The 16,084-nt window shown below is 39.7% G+C and overlaps 1 protein-coding gene across 2 annotated transcripts in view; it reads right to left on the bottom strand.

Annotated features, from left to right (window-relative positions):
• Positions 1–14,510: 14,510 nt before the first annotated feature.
• CYP24A1 (cytochrome P450 family 24 subfamily A member 1) overlaps positions 14,511–16,084 on the bottom strand; it is a 21,081-nt gene continuing 19,507 nt past the window's right edge. Inside the window, exon 12 of one of the 2 annotated variants that reach the window (XM_017861738.1) lies at positions 14,511–15,800. The gene's annotated coding sequence lies outside the window, so the exon portion shown is untranslated. Of the gene's footprint in view, positions 15,991–16,084 lie in introns of both variants that reach the window. The other variant, XM_017861737.1, reaches the window with a different exon arrangement.

The raw sequence follows: 16,084 nt of genomic DNA, 5'->3' as shown, positions 1-16,084 counted from the left end.
ACTCATGGCTGAATCACTTCCCGAAAGTCCCATCTATTAACACTATCAATAGGTTGGGTATTAGGTTCCAACATATGAATTTGGTTCCAACATATTGGGTATTAGGTGGGTATTAGGTTCCAACATATGAATTCTGGGGGAACACCAACACTGAGACCACAGCGCCATGGAGCTGTGCTAAGTGAGAGAGTGGTTCCTGTATGCAGGGGTTTTAGTTAATGCAGTACTATTTAAAATGAGGATTGCTTGTATTAGTAAATCAAGACAGCTTGTTTTTCCATACCTTTGAACTTTGAACTCAAACTTACCTGATGTCTGCTATTTTGATGTTTGTTTATTTGTTTGTTTTCAGATACTCATTTAGGGACATAAATCATTATAGTTGTAAGCCCGTGCTCCAGAGTCAAAAAGAATAATGGGTTCAAAGACCAGATCTGCCTCTTATTACCTCTGTGACCTGTGACACATTTCTTTTTTTTTTTTTTTTTTTTCCCGAGACGGAGTCTAGCTCTGTCACCCAAGCTGGAGTGCAGTGGCGTGATCTCGGTTCACCACAACCTCTGCCTCCCGGGTTCACACCATTCTCCTGCCTCAGTCTCCTGAGTAGCTGGGACTACAGGCACCCACCACCACGCCCGGATAATTTTTTGTATTTTTGGTAGAGATGGGGTTTCACCGTGTTAGCCAGGATGGTCTCAATCTCCTGACCTCATGATCTGCCCGCCTTGGCCTCCCAAAGTGCTGGGATTACAGGCATGAGCCACTGCGTCCGGCCACGTTTCTTAACCTCTCTAAGCCTCTGTCTCCTCATCTGAAAAATGGAGATAATCATACCTCACAGCTTTGATTAATGTGAAGATGAAAGTGAGATGCTGCTTATAAAAAACTTAGCCATAATGGGTAGCAAAAAAATTCTCAGTATATATTATCAATGACTCCCTTTGCTATTACTTCTTTTATTATTAATACAGAGCACAGCTACTCCTTGAAGTGTTTCATAAAGTTTGGTGACACTCTTAACACTCCTGAGAGGTCAAGCATACAACTGGCTTAGGTTGGAGGAACAGTGAACTTGGCGGTCTTGCTGAGCCCTGGTCATGCATAACTAGGATGCCAGATGCGTAGACCTGTAATAAAAAATTCCCCTTGAGCTTGGTAAAATTTGGCAGGCTCACCATTCATCCTTCCATGAGCTGTGTGAGTCAAGCGCTGGGCCAGCTCAGCAGAGGCATCGAAGTTCAATCACAGCACAAAAATCTAATCAATTCTCACAGTCAAAGAATGAGCTGATGATTCAGGTATTTATAGCAAAAGGTGTGAAGAGATTATTTGGAACATGGTGGAGGGTAAGAAACAGGATATAAAATCTATTCCAGAATTTCATTTCTTGTGCGTCTTCTAGGAAATGAGATGAATGGACTTTTAAAGAACATTCATTATTCAGCTAAGATTTTTGGGCATCTACCACGTGCCGGGCGTTAGGCTAACTTCTAGCCAAGTAGCTGAGAACAAGACCATGTGAGCACCAGCTCTCACAGTGTTCAAAATGTATGTCAACATCTATAATGAGTGTGTAGCCCTTATTATGCAGCTTGACACTTTAACTTTCTCTAAGTTGTCAGAAACTGCTAGAAATTTGAACAATTTCCATCAATGTATTCAAATGAATCGCTCTAGTGGTGGGCAGAGGAAAGATCCTATTTTTTCTCCCCTAACACACACACCCCATTAATCAAAAGATTCCTTGTTGTTTAATAAAAAATAAAACACATTAACTTATTGAGGCAAACGTGTTTCCCAAAGCCATTATTAAAACTGAATTACCAACGACACGGTCTGAGCAGTAATATCATGACCACAAGTCATTTTTCTCAACTGCCATTCTGACTGGTGATACGAGATCCATGGGAACTGTCTGAATTGCAAGGCAAATATTTTAGTAATGAGTCGATCCCCAAAGCAATTTCAACACTGGCATGGAAATTTATACATTCCTTAAGCTTTGCTTCAAAGACAGGTAAAATTCCTTCTGAATTGGGTAAATGGAATGCATTCTATAAACTGCATTCTTTTGTTACAATGAACCCAATTGCTCCCATCGTTCATAATCTGGCCCAGCAAGCCAATTCTTTGTTCCATTGCTAACCCATAGTGCAGATTTTAATCTCCAACAATTAGTAACCCATTCCCACATATCTTGGAAAGTTCATGACTGCCAGGGTAGGCATTTTTTATGTTGTGTATATAGGTCTCCAAAGAGACAATAAATATTTGTGGAATGAATATATGCTTTTAAAATTCCCATTTCAGTAAGTGGAGTTTGCAGTATACTTTAACATAGCCCAGCAGAGAAAAAATTTAGTGAGAGAAGAATATAGAATAGTAGTTTCTAGCTGAGGGTGACATCATCCCCCAGGGAACATCTGACAATGGTTGGTGACATCTTCGGTAGTCACATCTGAAAGAGGACGCTATTGGAATCTGGTAGGTAGAGTCCAGGGATTCTGTGAAATATTCTACAGTGCACAGGACAGCTCCCCTATGATGAAATATTATCTGGCCCTAAATGACACTAGTGCTGAGGTTCAGACACCCTGATCTGGAGGAATGCTTCTCTTTCTTTCATCTCTCTCACTGGGGAAGTCAGCTGTGTTGTGAGTAAGCTCCAGCAGCCCCATGGAGAGGTCCACGTGGTGAGGAACTAAGCCTTCCCAAAGAGCAGTCAGCAACTTGTCTGTCACCTAAATGAGCCGTCTTGCAAGGGCATTTTCCAGCCTCGGTTGAGCTTTCAGATGAAAGCAGCTCAAGCAGACACCTAGATAGCAACCGCATGAGAGATTCCCAGCCAGAACTAGCCAGCTAAGCCACACCCAAATTCCTGGCCCTCAGAAGTTGTAGACCAGTGGTCCCCAACCTTTTTGGCACCAGGGACTCGTTTCATGGGAGACAATTTTTCCACAAATGGTGGGGTGGTGGGGGATGGTTTTAGAATACAACTGCTCACCTCGGATCATCAGGCATTAGTTAGATTCTCATAAGGAGTGACAACCTAGATCCCTCACATGTGAAGTTCACAATAGGGTTCACGCTTCTATGAGAATCTAATGCAGCCCCTGATCTGACAGGCGGCGGAGCTCAGGTGGTGATGCTCACTTGTCTGCAGCTCATCTCCTGCCGTGTGGCTAGTTCCTTATAGGCCACAGACTGGTACCGGTCTGCGCCCTGGGGGTTGGTGACCCCTACTGTATATGATACATTCTTTAAGTCATTAAGTCATTAGTAATTCCTTATGTAGCAGCAGAAAACTAATATAAGTACCTTATGTTGTATCTACACCAAATGGCTTCATTTTCTCTTCCTGTATTCCAGTGAGTACAAGAAGAATGGTGAAGGATATGCTTTTAGATTTTGCAGAGAAATGAAGACTTGCAGAATAAAGTATCTTGCTTAGTTAATAGAGTCACAAGCCATTTGATGGAGTACCTGTTGAGAGTATAGCCTAAGGAAGACTTGACTTTGAAGCCCAGATCTGCCACTTTCTAGTCAACTAACATCTCCAAGTATTGACTTTTAAAACATGGGAATAACAGGAGTACCTGTTTGATAAGGTTGCTGTGGAAATTACAAGAGATAACAATGTAATGTGCTTAGCACAATGAGTGGCTGGTGGTAAACGCTCTACAAATGTTCATTGAAGAAATAGATGTTGTGATTACATGAGTGAGGTTTTTTTTTTTTTTTTTTTTTTTTTTTTCAACTCAAATCACTCTGCTTTTCTGTTTCACATCTTTGCCATTTAAAGGTTTGGGAATGAGTCTCAAAGCCCGTGATTTATGATCTTGTGGTATTTTGCTGAGGTTGGGATTAGAATAATTTAAGTTGCAAGGTGGTGTTTGGTGGAACTCAGCGAACTCCCAGCTGCCTGTGCAGCTCACGTGTCTCAGCACAGCCAGCGAGGCACTCGTTCTGGGTGAAAAATTTAGCAGACTGCCAAAAAACTCAGTACTGTTAGGGTAAATGTTTTTATATAATATTTTAAAAATCAAATTAGCAAACGATTGCTAGCCACCTGTTTTCGTAACTGAAATTTTATTGGACATTCACCACTCACAGCTGTGAATTCAATAATTCACATCAAGCTTTTTAAGATTATTATTTTCTTAAATTTATTTTTCATTTATATTTACAGGGAAATTTTTTCCCCTAAGCAATATTCATGTGTGCAAGCCATTGTGAGGTTAATGGCGCTTATCCCCTGGAATGGGTCTGTATGAATTTGGAAGCTGTGGCAACATGTTGCAGACAGCTTATTATGAACAGCTGTGGTTGGAACTGTTAATATCTTTTCTCATTGCCAGGCTCTTGATTCTTCCTAATTCATATGATTTGCATCCATAATTTTGGAACTAAAATATGTCTCTTTAAACTAGTAATATTTAAAGAGAAAGATTCCAAGCTCTATTTATATTTTCATTATTATGATTGATATTTTTTATTTCATATGTTTCTGGGGAACAGGTGGTATTTTGGTTACATGAGTAAGTCCACTAATGGTGACTTTGTGAGATTTTGGTGCACTCATCATCCAAGCCTACTTTTAATTCTAAGGTGGAATAGAAATCCAGAATTAAAAAGAAGAATAAACAAAAGAGAAGTATAAAAAAAAAAAAAAATAAAAAGATGAAAACATCAACTATGAATGGAAAAAGAAAACCAAACTTTTGTTCTTTGAAAAAAACTAAAACACGGCTTTTGTTGAGATACAGAAGCATTAAAATAATCCCTAATGAATATAAGCAAAAATTTCTACAATTATAGTAGATGTTTTAAAAATCATAAGTGAATACAGTTAGCAACTATGTGCCATAAATTTATAAGTCTAAATTGGAAGATTGAGATTTTCTAAAGGGTAAATTACTTAAACTGACACAGAAAAGTAGAAGAAAATCTAAATAAACCAGTAACCATGGAGGAACTGAAGTGGTGGTCAAATGTCTACAGGCCTGTGCCAGAGCCTGCTCCATGGGTGGGGACCTGAGCCGGGTGCAGTCCCACAGGGTGGCCCTGTGCTTAGAAGTAACCTTGCTCTGGGTTATTCTTTGCTGTGCTATCTTAAAATTCTTCTTCTTCTTTTCCTTTTCTCCTTTTTTTTTTCTCTCTCTCCTCTCTCCCTCTCTCTCTTCCTCTTTTTTCTTTCTTTCTTTTTTTTTTTAAGACAAGTTCTCCATCGTGCCTGAGGTAAGAGATCACAGCTCACGTAGCCTCAAACTCCTGGCTCAAGTGCTCCTCCCACCTCAGTCGCTGTAGTAGCTGGGACCACAGTGTGCAACCATCCAGCTTGCTAATTTTTAAAAACGTTTTTGTAGAGATAAGTTCTTGCCATGTTGCCCAGGGGTGGTCGGGAATTCCTGGGCTCAGGTGATCCTCCAGCCTTGCCTCTCAAAGCGCTGAGATTAGAAGTGTGAGGCACTGCACTTTGGCCCTTAAATCTGTTAACATGTCATATTATCATATATAAATTAAATATATGTTTATATTATCAACTATGTTAATTATATTATTAAAATAGAGTAAATATTATTAACTATAATTATATTAATATATACTAATGTGATAAGTAATATAGTATAGTATAATAAGTATACTAATTGATAAGTATATAAGTAATAATTGATAAGGTTGCCTGGTGGAAATTACAAGAGATAACAATTAATATTAATATATATATATTAATAATATATTACTATATATTTACAAGAGATAACAATTAATATTAATTACAAGAGAATAACAATTAATATTAATATAGTATATATTAATAAATATAGTATATATAATTAATTATAGTATATATTTATAAGAAACTCTCCTTAATTTTGTACTTGGCCCCCACAAATGATGTGGCCGGTCCTTGTTCATACCAGTATACTTTTATAGGTGAGTTTTACAACTAATTTTACAAGTACTGATAATCTAAAACTTTTGAAAATAGGAAAAGAAGGCAAGTTACCCAGTTTAATTTAGATCATTGTAACAATTCCAAGATCTCTTGATGAAAGTCATTTAGAAATTTGGAGATGAAATGTTATTTCATTGGATCTGCCAAATCATTTGAATAACTGCCATAGTCATTTATTACTTAAGAAGTTTGATATTGACCTTTACAGTTGGCTTGTTCTCTCTTCAAATGAAGTTGTTTTCTAATTTTTTTGTTTTTTCTGTTTCCAACAAGAAGTATGCTAGCATAGCTTATCCTAAACTCATTCTAGGTTAGTTGATGAGTTAACTATTTTAAGCTCTTCCGGCATTTCTACTCTCTTAAAGTCTTAATATGAACTTTTTTCCAAGTCACTCGCCAGTGAACCTTGGAAAGATTTGGCAAATTGACTTAATGTTTGTCCAAAGTCAGACTCAGCTACTTTTTCCGGAAGCTCTAAGTTTTTTTTAAAAAAGATGGAATTAGTGTTGGAAATCTTATTAAGAATATAGTAGAAGCATACTTGTTTTGTTCTGTTTCTATATTTCTGATCTAGCTACATTGTTTCTCTATAAGGCGGGCAGATCATTTGAAGTCAGGAGTTGGAGACCAGTCTGGGTAACATAATGAAACCCCATCTCTATTAAAAATACAAAAATTAGCTGGGTGTGGTGGCAAGCACCTGTAATCCCAGCTACTTGGGAGGCTGAGGCAGGAGAATCTCTTGAACCTGGGAGGCGGAGGTTGCAGTGAGCCAAGATCATGCCACTGCACTCCAGCCTGGGTAATAGAGCCAGACTGTCTGAAAAAAAAAAAAAAAAAGAGGCTGCCCTCTGTTTCTTGCCACGAGAGCCTCCCCAACACAGTCGCCTGCTTCATCAAAACAGATGACTATTCTCACGTAATCACCAAGTGACATCTCATCACCTTCGACATATTCTGTTGGTTAGAATCAAGCCACAGGCTCCACCACCCTTAAAGGGAGTGATTTACACAAAGCTTTGTTTGCCTCATAAAATATCTTTCTGTTGTTATTTTACTTAGGCATCATCTTTAAAACTTGAATCAATTGATTTATAAGTAAATTTTATAGTAGCACCAGAACTTTACAAAGAATATTACCAGAAGATAATTGTAAACATACATATTACCAGTAATAAAAATTATTTGTGTATGTACCTTGAAAATTCATCCTGTATACAAGTTGTGATTATACATAAGCATCCTTAATAAAATGCTGAAAAAAATCAATGTAATACGCTTAATATAGTGCCAAGGACACAGTCAGCCCTTAATCAATTTAAGCTATTCTTATTACAGTTCTATTAGGTTGGTGCAAAAGTGATTACGGTTTTTGCCATTACTTTTGCACCATCCTACTACAAGTTTGGTCTCCAGAATATATTGTATATCGGATGAAACACAGGCTAAACATCTCTTTTCCGGCACCCTTGGCCTATTGATCATGATCTTCTTTCCTGCCATGCTTGGACTCACCTGCTGTGCTTGGACTCAACTTTAGAATGTTTCTCGATACTGTGTTTCAGGCAGTTGTCACCAATCAATTGGTGTTGGCACAATCCAGAGGACAGCTACTGGCCTCCGATAGATTTCACCGGGTGTAGAGAGATCTGGGCCGATCATAACTGAAGAAAAGCATTAACAATACATGAAATGAAGGGGGAAGATCGGTTTATTAAAAAGAAAACAAATGCAAATGAAAAGCAAAGCATTTCTTTTTCAAGTATGTCATCAACTCTCAGCTTCATATTTATTTTGTCTTCCTGATCTCTTTTCTCCCATAATGTGGGACATCCTTATCACCTTACCTTTCTGTTCAATGTGTGCAAAATATATTGCACACTCATTTTTATGAAAGTACAACAGATTCGGGAGGAAGGAGTTTCCTCTGTGCAAATCTTCTAATTCTAAAGCACTGGTACTAGGTAGTTGATGCCGCTTGAAAAGCCCAGGTGCAAGGCATCGTGATGACTAAGGGTTCTACAAATATTTTATTGCTGATAAAGGAGATCCTACAGGACAAAACAGTCATGGAGAAGCATAAGTGATATTAATCACTTATTAGGTCAATGTCCAACCCAGGAGATTAGGAAAAGCACAACAAACTAATCTGAATCATAAAATAGCACCTTGGCTTTCAACCAACAGCTTTCTCCTAAATACGTGCTGATAGATTCATTGACTGACCCATTTAGGTTCTTTGAACACCAAGAAGTGCAGGGAAATGAGCGAGAACTATGAAGTCAGACAGCCTAGGGGTTCAGTCCAAGCCTGCTTGCTGCATTTCCCTGAGTAAGATACTTAACTTCTCTAAGCCTAATTGAAAAATGAGAAGATTCCCAGCGATTTGGCAAGGCCATGGGAGAAACTGTTGAGACGATTATAGAAAAGGAGCTAAAACACACTAAAAATATATTAGTGGCCCTAATCAGATATTTGTGCATTTCAGTTTTTTAGAGAAATGCAGTGAGGTGCCCTAAAAACCAAAGGAAAAAAATGCATAGATTTCTAGAATGTCCAAAGTAGATGGTGAAAATGAGATGTGGCAGGTGCTATCAAGAGTAGAGGCTGAGTCAGGACTCAGTGTTGGGGACTGAAGCTCAGGCCCCAGAAAGGACTGGCTCCAGCTGATGCCTTTGTGGGCTCAGGGGCCACACAGACCAGGACCTCTGTTTTTTCACGGAAGCCAGAAATATGAGATGGTGCATCTCATCCCACAACTGTTAAATGTTAGTACGTCTTTAAATACCTGCTATTTACTGAGAATTTGTCATGTACCAGACAGCTTCTAAGAGTTTTAGTGCATTGTTTCCATTTATTCTCTCAACAACTCTATGAAATATGTTTTGATCATTATTTCTGTTTCATAAATGAGAAAACTCAAGCACAGAGAGGTCAGAATCACTTCCCCAAAGCCACACAGTGGAGGAGCTGGGATTTAAACCCAATCTATCTGCTTCCAGCACTCAGTTCTTTTTTTTTTTTTTTTTTTGAGACAGAGTTTTCACTATTGTTGCCAGGCTGGAGTGCAATGGAAGGATCTTGGCTCACTGCAACCTCTGCCTCCTGGGTTCAAGCAATTCTCCTGCCTCAGCCTCCCGAGTAGCTGGGATTACAGGCACACGCCACCATGCCCAGCTAATTTTTTTGTAATTTTAGTAGAGACAGGGTTTCACCATGTTGGCTAGGCTGGTCCTGAACTCCTGACCTCAGGTGATCCATCCGCTTTGACCTCCCAAGTTGCTGGAATTTCAGGTATGAGCCACTGTGTCAAATTATTTTGACATAATTTCAAAAACGTTATATGAGCAGTACAAAGAATTCCCATATACCATTTACCCAGATTCTTCAAGTGATTGCATTTTACTACTTTGGTTTTGTCTTTCTCACTCTCTCTCTACACACACAAACATGTACACACACACACACAGACACACACACACACACACAGACACACACACACACGCACAGACACACACGTCCTAACTCTGAATGCTGAGCTTGCCTAGAAGCAGTAACATCTCAGTAGCAACGAGTACCAGGAGCCAAAATCTTGATTTCTAAATGCTCTTTTCTACTAAAACAAACTAGGACTTCTTGAAGAAATAGATGATTCCAGGGTGGGACAGGTAAAGTACAAGATCAGCCTGGAATATCTTAGGGTGTTCCAGAAAGCAAGGAAGTGCTAAAAAATAACCACATGTCAAAAACAAAAAAACAAAAAAAATCAACAATGCACAGGAACCTATTGAAAGAGGCTCCCATTAATCAAATCTGGGACAATCTGAACATCCAAACAAATAATGACAGTGTAAAAATTATAACCCATTCAAAAATGTAAGAAATCTACAAGCTCGCACTACATAAATAGGCATAAATTATAAAGAATAAATTCTTCCTGACAGCACGCCTGTAATCTCAGCCCTTTGGGAGGCCGAGGTGGGCAGATCACAAAGTCAGGAGATCGAGACCATCCTGGCCAACATGGTGAAACTCCATCTCTACTAAAAATACAAAAAATTAGCTGGGTGTGGTGGCGCATGCCTATAGTCCCAGCTACTTGGGAGGCTGAGGCAGGAGAATCGCTCTAACCTGGGAGGTGGAGGTTGCAGTGAGCTGAGATTGTGCCACTGCATTCCAGCCTGGTGACAGAGCAAGACTCCGACTCAAAAAAAATAAATTAAATAAAAGTACACAAAATTGATGGGATTAGAAAAATCACAGTTGGCAACTAGATTTGAACCAAACCAAATGTATCAAATTTTATCTGTGGATTTGTAGTTTCCAGTATTTAGTGTTAAATCTCCTATGATGAGACCACTGGGTTGATGGAGTTAACTATATTTTTTAATTGTTCTGGTAATTCTCCATCAGTTCCAAGAAGACTCTAAACAGAAAAGAAAATTAATTTCCTGTATTCACATGCTAAAAGACACTCCCACCAGTGCCATGACACTTTACAAATGCCATGGCAACATCAGGAAGTTACCCTATATGATCTAAAAGGGGGAGGAACTCTCAGTTCTGGGAATTACCCACCCCTTTCCTGGAAAACTCATGAATAGTTCACCCCTTGTTTAGCATATAATCAAGAAATAACCATAAGTATACTTAATCAAGCAGCCCATGCCACTCCACTGTTCTGCCTGTGGAGTAACTATTCTGTATTCCTTTACTTTCCTAATAAACTTGCTTTCACTTAAAAAAAATATAATTTCCCATAAGTCTCTTAGGGTCTGCTCCACAAATAGGTAAAACTGATTGTGTTTGTATTTCCATGATGGTGTAATTGTCTCCCATCTTTCCCAATTGGGCCCAGAACATTTCTTTTGACAGGTTCTGCCCCGTAAAGGGAGCTGTTTGACTTTTGCCTCTTTGATCGAGAAATAAGGTTCTGACACCATCCCTGCTCTGTGCTCAGCACTGAGTTAGGTACATTTCAAATTTTCTAATCTCCATGAGAACACTTGTGGATCGGGTGTGTTAGTGTCCATTGAATAGCTAAGGCTCAGAGAGGTTAAGTAAACGTCCCTTGTCACACAGCTGGGAAATGGCTCCTCTAGAATTAAAACCTGGTGAGGTTAACAACTTTAAAACCTAGGTTTTTTGGGTTGGGCACAGTGGCTCACGCCTGTAATTCCAGCACTTTGGGAGGCCGAGGCGGGTGGATTACCTGAGGTCAAGAGTTCGAGACCAGCCTGGCCAACATGGCGAAACCCCATCTCTACTAAAAATACTAAAATTATCTGGGCATGGTGGCAGGTGCTTATAATCCCACTACTTGGGAGGCTGAGGCAGGAGAATTGCTTGAACCTGGGGGGTGGAGTTTGCAGTGAGCCGAGATCACGCCGCTTCACTTCAGCCTGGGTGAAAGAGTGAAATTCCATCTCAAAAAATAAAATAAAATAAAATCTAGGATTTTCCTCCTATATCAGCATGAAGTTTTAAGGGTGTGGAACTCACAGGTGTTTCATTGGCAAGAAAATGCATTGGGGATTTAGATTTGAAAGTTAAGCAAGCAGAGTAAAAATTTCTTAGAGTTACAGTAAACTTTACATCCCTTCAATTATCTGTAAAGTACACCAGAAACAGAGTTTCATCTCTTATTAACCCATTTATGCCAGAAGTTGCAATTTTTTTGTGTGAAAAATCAGACCTTGGCGATGACCTTGAGCAGTAGGATATCAGTAACTCCCACAAGCTTAGAGTTCCACTAATGGAACACTAGGCATAAATGAGTTTTAATCCATATAGGATTCCTTCCAGTGTTGGAACAGTTTTCTGCTCTAGTGGGTGAAAACAACCGGAAGTAGTTGGCTTATGTCTAGGGGCCATGTCAAGTGAGAAAAGCACGTCCTCAGATACTGGAACCACACCAAGGGCATCAGGAGCTCACATTTTGAGATGTGCATGAGAAATAAGGCAAGAGGTGGATCTCATTTCCCATCTTGCTGTTCTCATTGAGCGAGGATGTTGGAATCACCTGGGCTACATCCTTCCATAGTCATCTTTCCACTCCAAGCATGGATGGTTGGATGTGCCTGGGTTGAGTGTGCATATAATGCAACCTCACTCCATCGCCTGCGTAAGTAGTTTCCCCACAAATAATTCCTGCTCTCCAGGGCAGCAGTACTTGGTCTGTAGAATCCCTGCTACAAACGTTGAGGAATTCCTTTGCTCTCTCCATTTCCTCCATTTTTTTTCCTTTCTCTCTTTTTATTTTTCCCTTCCTCTCTCTCTCAAAAATTATTTGAACATCACAAAAGCCAGTTGGACTGAATTCCATATGTATCATTATATACTGGTTTCCCACAAATATCCCTGGAAATTTTATCAAAGCTAAAATATGGAGTCAGCCTTGAGGGAGACAGAATAGGGACTGGAAAGGTGTCATAATAAGCTATGAGCACTGAGCAGCTGTGTTACTGATGACAATCACAACAGCCCTGAGTCACTAAGCATTTACCCAGGGACAGGCACTGTATGACATGGTAATCTAGAAGACCTTGGAGAGGAGGTTTTACAACTTGGCGTGCATGAGTCCTGGGAAATTTGCCTAGCTTTATTGGTTACCACAAATGGGGGTTGTAAACATTACAACTAGGACAATCAGGAAAAAGGAAATATTTAATGAGTGCCTATTAAGATCTGTAAGCCAAGCATCATGGATACAGGGGCAAACTGAAATAAACATATCCCTGCTCTTACGCTGTCTATATCCTAGTACAGGGGCTGGGGAAGAACAAGGGGAGAAAATGTCAATCAACTAATCACAGAAATGCAAAAAAACTTGCTATTGTGGTGAGCTATGCAGGAGCGGTACATGACGTGCATCCCACAGGGCCGGGAACCAATCTATCTTTGTTGGAATCTTGACTTCCCTATGTACCAATTGTGATTCTAAACTGAGCACCTCTGTGCCTCAGTTTCCCCAGGTGTGAAATGGGAAGAATGATCACATCTACTTACAAGGCAGTGACAAGGATTTGTGAATTCATATGTAGCAAGTGCTTAGAAGAGAGACTGAGGCAGCAAGAGCAGTCAATAAATATTATCATCGTGGCCACATTGGCCATGTCAGTGTCCATGTCAGTGTCAGTTCTAGGCAACCTGCTCCGGGAGGTGAGGGGCAGCAGACATGGTCCTTGCTCCACCCTGTGCTCCTCACACCCTTTTGCTAGTCTTTGTGCCCTTCGCCCAGGTTTTTCATGGTTTGCTCCTCATGGCTGACACCTGCAGCCTTCTTTAAAGACTACCTTCTGGCCACCATAGCCATTTTGCCTGGGTATGTAAAGTCTAGAAGTATCTGGCAGTTTATACCCCAAGGTGCAGCCTGATTTGAAGGAGTGTGGAAGCCCCGCTCCCTGGGCACAAGGAGAACAAACTGAGCTGCAATGTATATTCCAGAGCTCGCCAGGGATCAGGCTGGGGCTGGAATGTCATTCAAAACCACACTCTTGTTTGGCTTCTTTCCCTTCCCCATTCTGCTCTCCCCACAGTCGCACAGGTCTCCTCGGGAATCACAACCCTAATGAATCCCGGTGCTGGGGACAGCCCCTGTGGGATCTAAGTCATCAAGGAAGATTTCCTTCAGAAAGTGAAAGCTGGATGGACCTAGATGGTGCGTAGGAGAACAGGCAGAGAAAGAGCCTGTGGGGAGGGAGGTGGCGGGAGGAACCCTCTTGCCAGCATTTGAGGAACAGCAGGAACTGGCAGAAGCCACTGTGGCCTGGGTCCAGAGGCCTCTGGGGTGGATGATGTGGGCTGAGGCCTGGGGGATCAATGGGACCTCAGTTGATGGGGCCTGGAAGTGCGGATTGCAGAATCGGATCTTTACGTAAGATGAATTGGGGAAGCCCCAGAGGCAGGATGAGACATGATCGGGTTTGGGTTTTGAAAAGACCAGTAAGGCAAATGTGCAAAGAACAGAGTGGAAGGAAGCAAGAGAGGATTGAGATCAGCTGGGAGCTCCTGCGGAGGCTACAGATATTAGTGGTCCAGGCAAGAGATTGTCAGTATTATTCCCAGCCACGGAAAATTTACCTGTTGCAGGTCTTTCATTGTGAAATGTAAACTTATTCTTGGGAATTAAAGATTCAAACACTGAATGTGGTAGGCAGGGGCTGAAACAGTTTGTAACCTCTACCTGACTAACAAGTGCCAGCCTCCCTTTCATGTCATGAAAGATGCGAGAGAGAACAGGCTCCCAGGCCATTCTACCCCGCTTCCAATCACACAACCAGCGTGTGGTTGATTGTGTGGTTGGAAAGGGGGTAGAAATAGAAGTAACTGGACTTGAGAAATATTTAAGCAGCAAAAAAATGGCAAGTTACTTTGCAATTCCAAGAATACACTTTCAGTAAAACTGCTATTAAAGTCTAGATTTATCTAAGGGTAAATTTTGTGATATAGGGCTTATAGGCCATATGAGAAAATTTTTTACCAGTAAAATAAAGTTTGAATTTATTTTTATTTTGCTGTAACAAAGGCAATAAAGAGGGGAAGTCTCTCAAATATTTAAAAACTTTTATTTTTACTTTCAGAGAATTTGAAGGTATACAGATGAAATCTGTCAAGACATGTGAATTTATAATTCTAAAAATAATTTCACAGCAGAGAGAAAGCATATACCTAGATAGGTACACATTTATTACAATATAAAGACAAATGTATATTTCTGAAACATTCTAAAAATATAATGTAGGAAGAAATATTTATCAAATATACAGAATTATATACAGTATGCATTTAGGAAAAGCAGTAGTAAAAATATGCACAAACAAACCATCTGTAAACATAATTTTTAAGTCTTACAAGTATTACATGCATTTCTATGCATTTTACATTTATGAAATCATATTTTTCCTAGGAGTTCAAATCACAAAACAAATGTTATATAGCAGATCTCTAACTTTTGCATGCTTTATAATTGTCCTATTTAATAGAAAAATTATGGCATGGGAAATCATTTTATAATATTAAAGTCACACTGAATATTTTAAAGCTGTGACTAAACTTCGAAACATTGCCCTCCACCACAGATCCTAAATCAAGTACTGTAAATATTTAAAAAAATGACTGAGGCCAATTACCATTAGAACACACACACATACACAGACACACACACATGCATGTCTGTGCTTCATATGCACATACACAATGTAAAAATTGTTGCTTCATCCTTACCCTAATGCCATAAAGGAATCACATTAAAAAAATAAAGAATTTTAAGGTCCTCTAACAAAATGATGGCCCAGTGAATCACTAGTCTTATAAGATGTCTGACTTCATAAAGTCCTTTTAAAAACAGAGGTGTTATCTAGTTTCCCAATAATGTTTCTATTTCAATTCAGGAAGAACGCAATTTCATGGGAGGCCTGATCACTTGAACAATCATTTAGCTTGGCTTACATTATTAAGCAGGCATTTCCCTAAGTAATACATTAAAGCAGAGCTACAGTAAATAGATCGTCAGTATTACTCCTAGCCCCAGAAAATTTAGCTGTTGTAGGTCTTTCATTGTGAAATGTCAACTTATTCTTGGGAATTAAAGATTCAGACAGTGAATGTGGTAGGCAGGGGCTGAAATGGTACGTAACCTCTACCTGACTGACAAGTGCCAGCCTCCCTTTCATGTCATGGAAGATGCAAGAGAGAACAGGCTCCCAGGCCATTCTAAGCACCTGAAGACGGCGCTGACGCAGGTGAAGTGTAAACCAGCAGTGAACCCTGTAGAACGCCTTGAATCTCAGCACTCGGTCCGCTTCCCTGAGTTGGATATGACGTTAACAAATACCAGGGTCTAGAAAGACAGTATAGCTTCTGGAACAATTTTGCAGAAGAAAAAATATCAACACCTGGGCCTAAATATTCTTTATAAGCTATTGTATGGTGTGGGCTTTTCAAGTTTGTGTTTCGGTAATGCAGAAGCTGTAAGCACCATTTTTGCAGAAAAGTCGAAATGGCTGTTTTGGTCTTGATTAAAAAAAAATCTGAAAAAAAAAAGGTACACCCTAATTATATATCAAAGAAGTGTATTTAAACAAGACAAATTATTAGCCAAAAAAAAAAAAAAAAAAAAAAAAA

The sequence above is a fragment of the Rhinopithecus bieti genome, unplaced genomic scaffold (assembly GCF_001698545.2).
Source record: "Rhinopithecus bieti isolate Rb0 unplaced genomic scaffold, ASM169854v2 scaffold_56845, whole genome shotgun sequence".
Classification (NCBI taxonomy): Eukaryota; Metazoa; Chordata; class Mammalia; order Primates; family Cercopithecidae; genus Rhinopithecus; species Rhinopithecus bieti.
The sequence above is the reverse complement of the archived record's forward strand: the minus strand, read 5'-3'. Positions and strand labels throughout refer to the sequence as shown.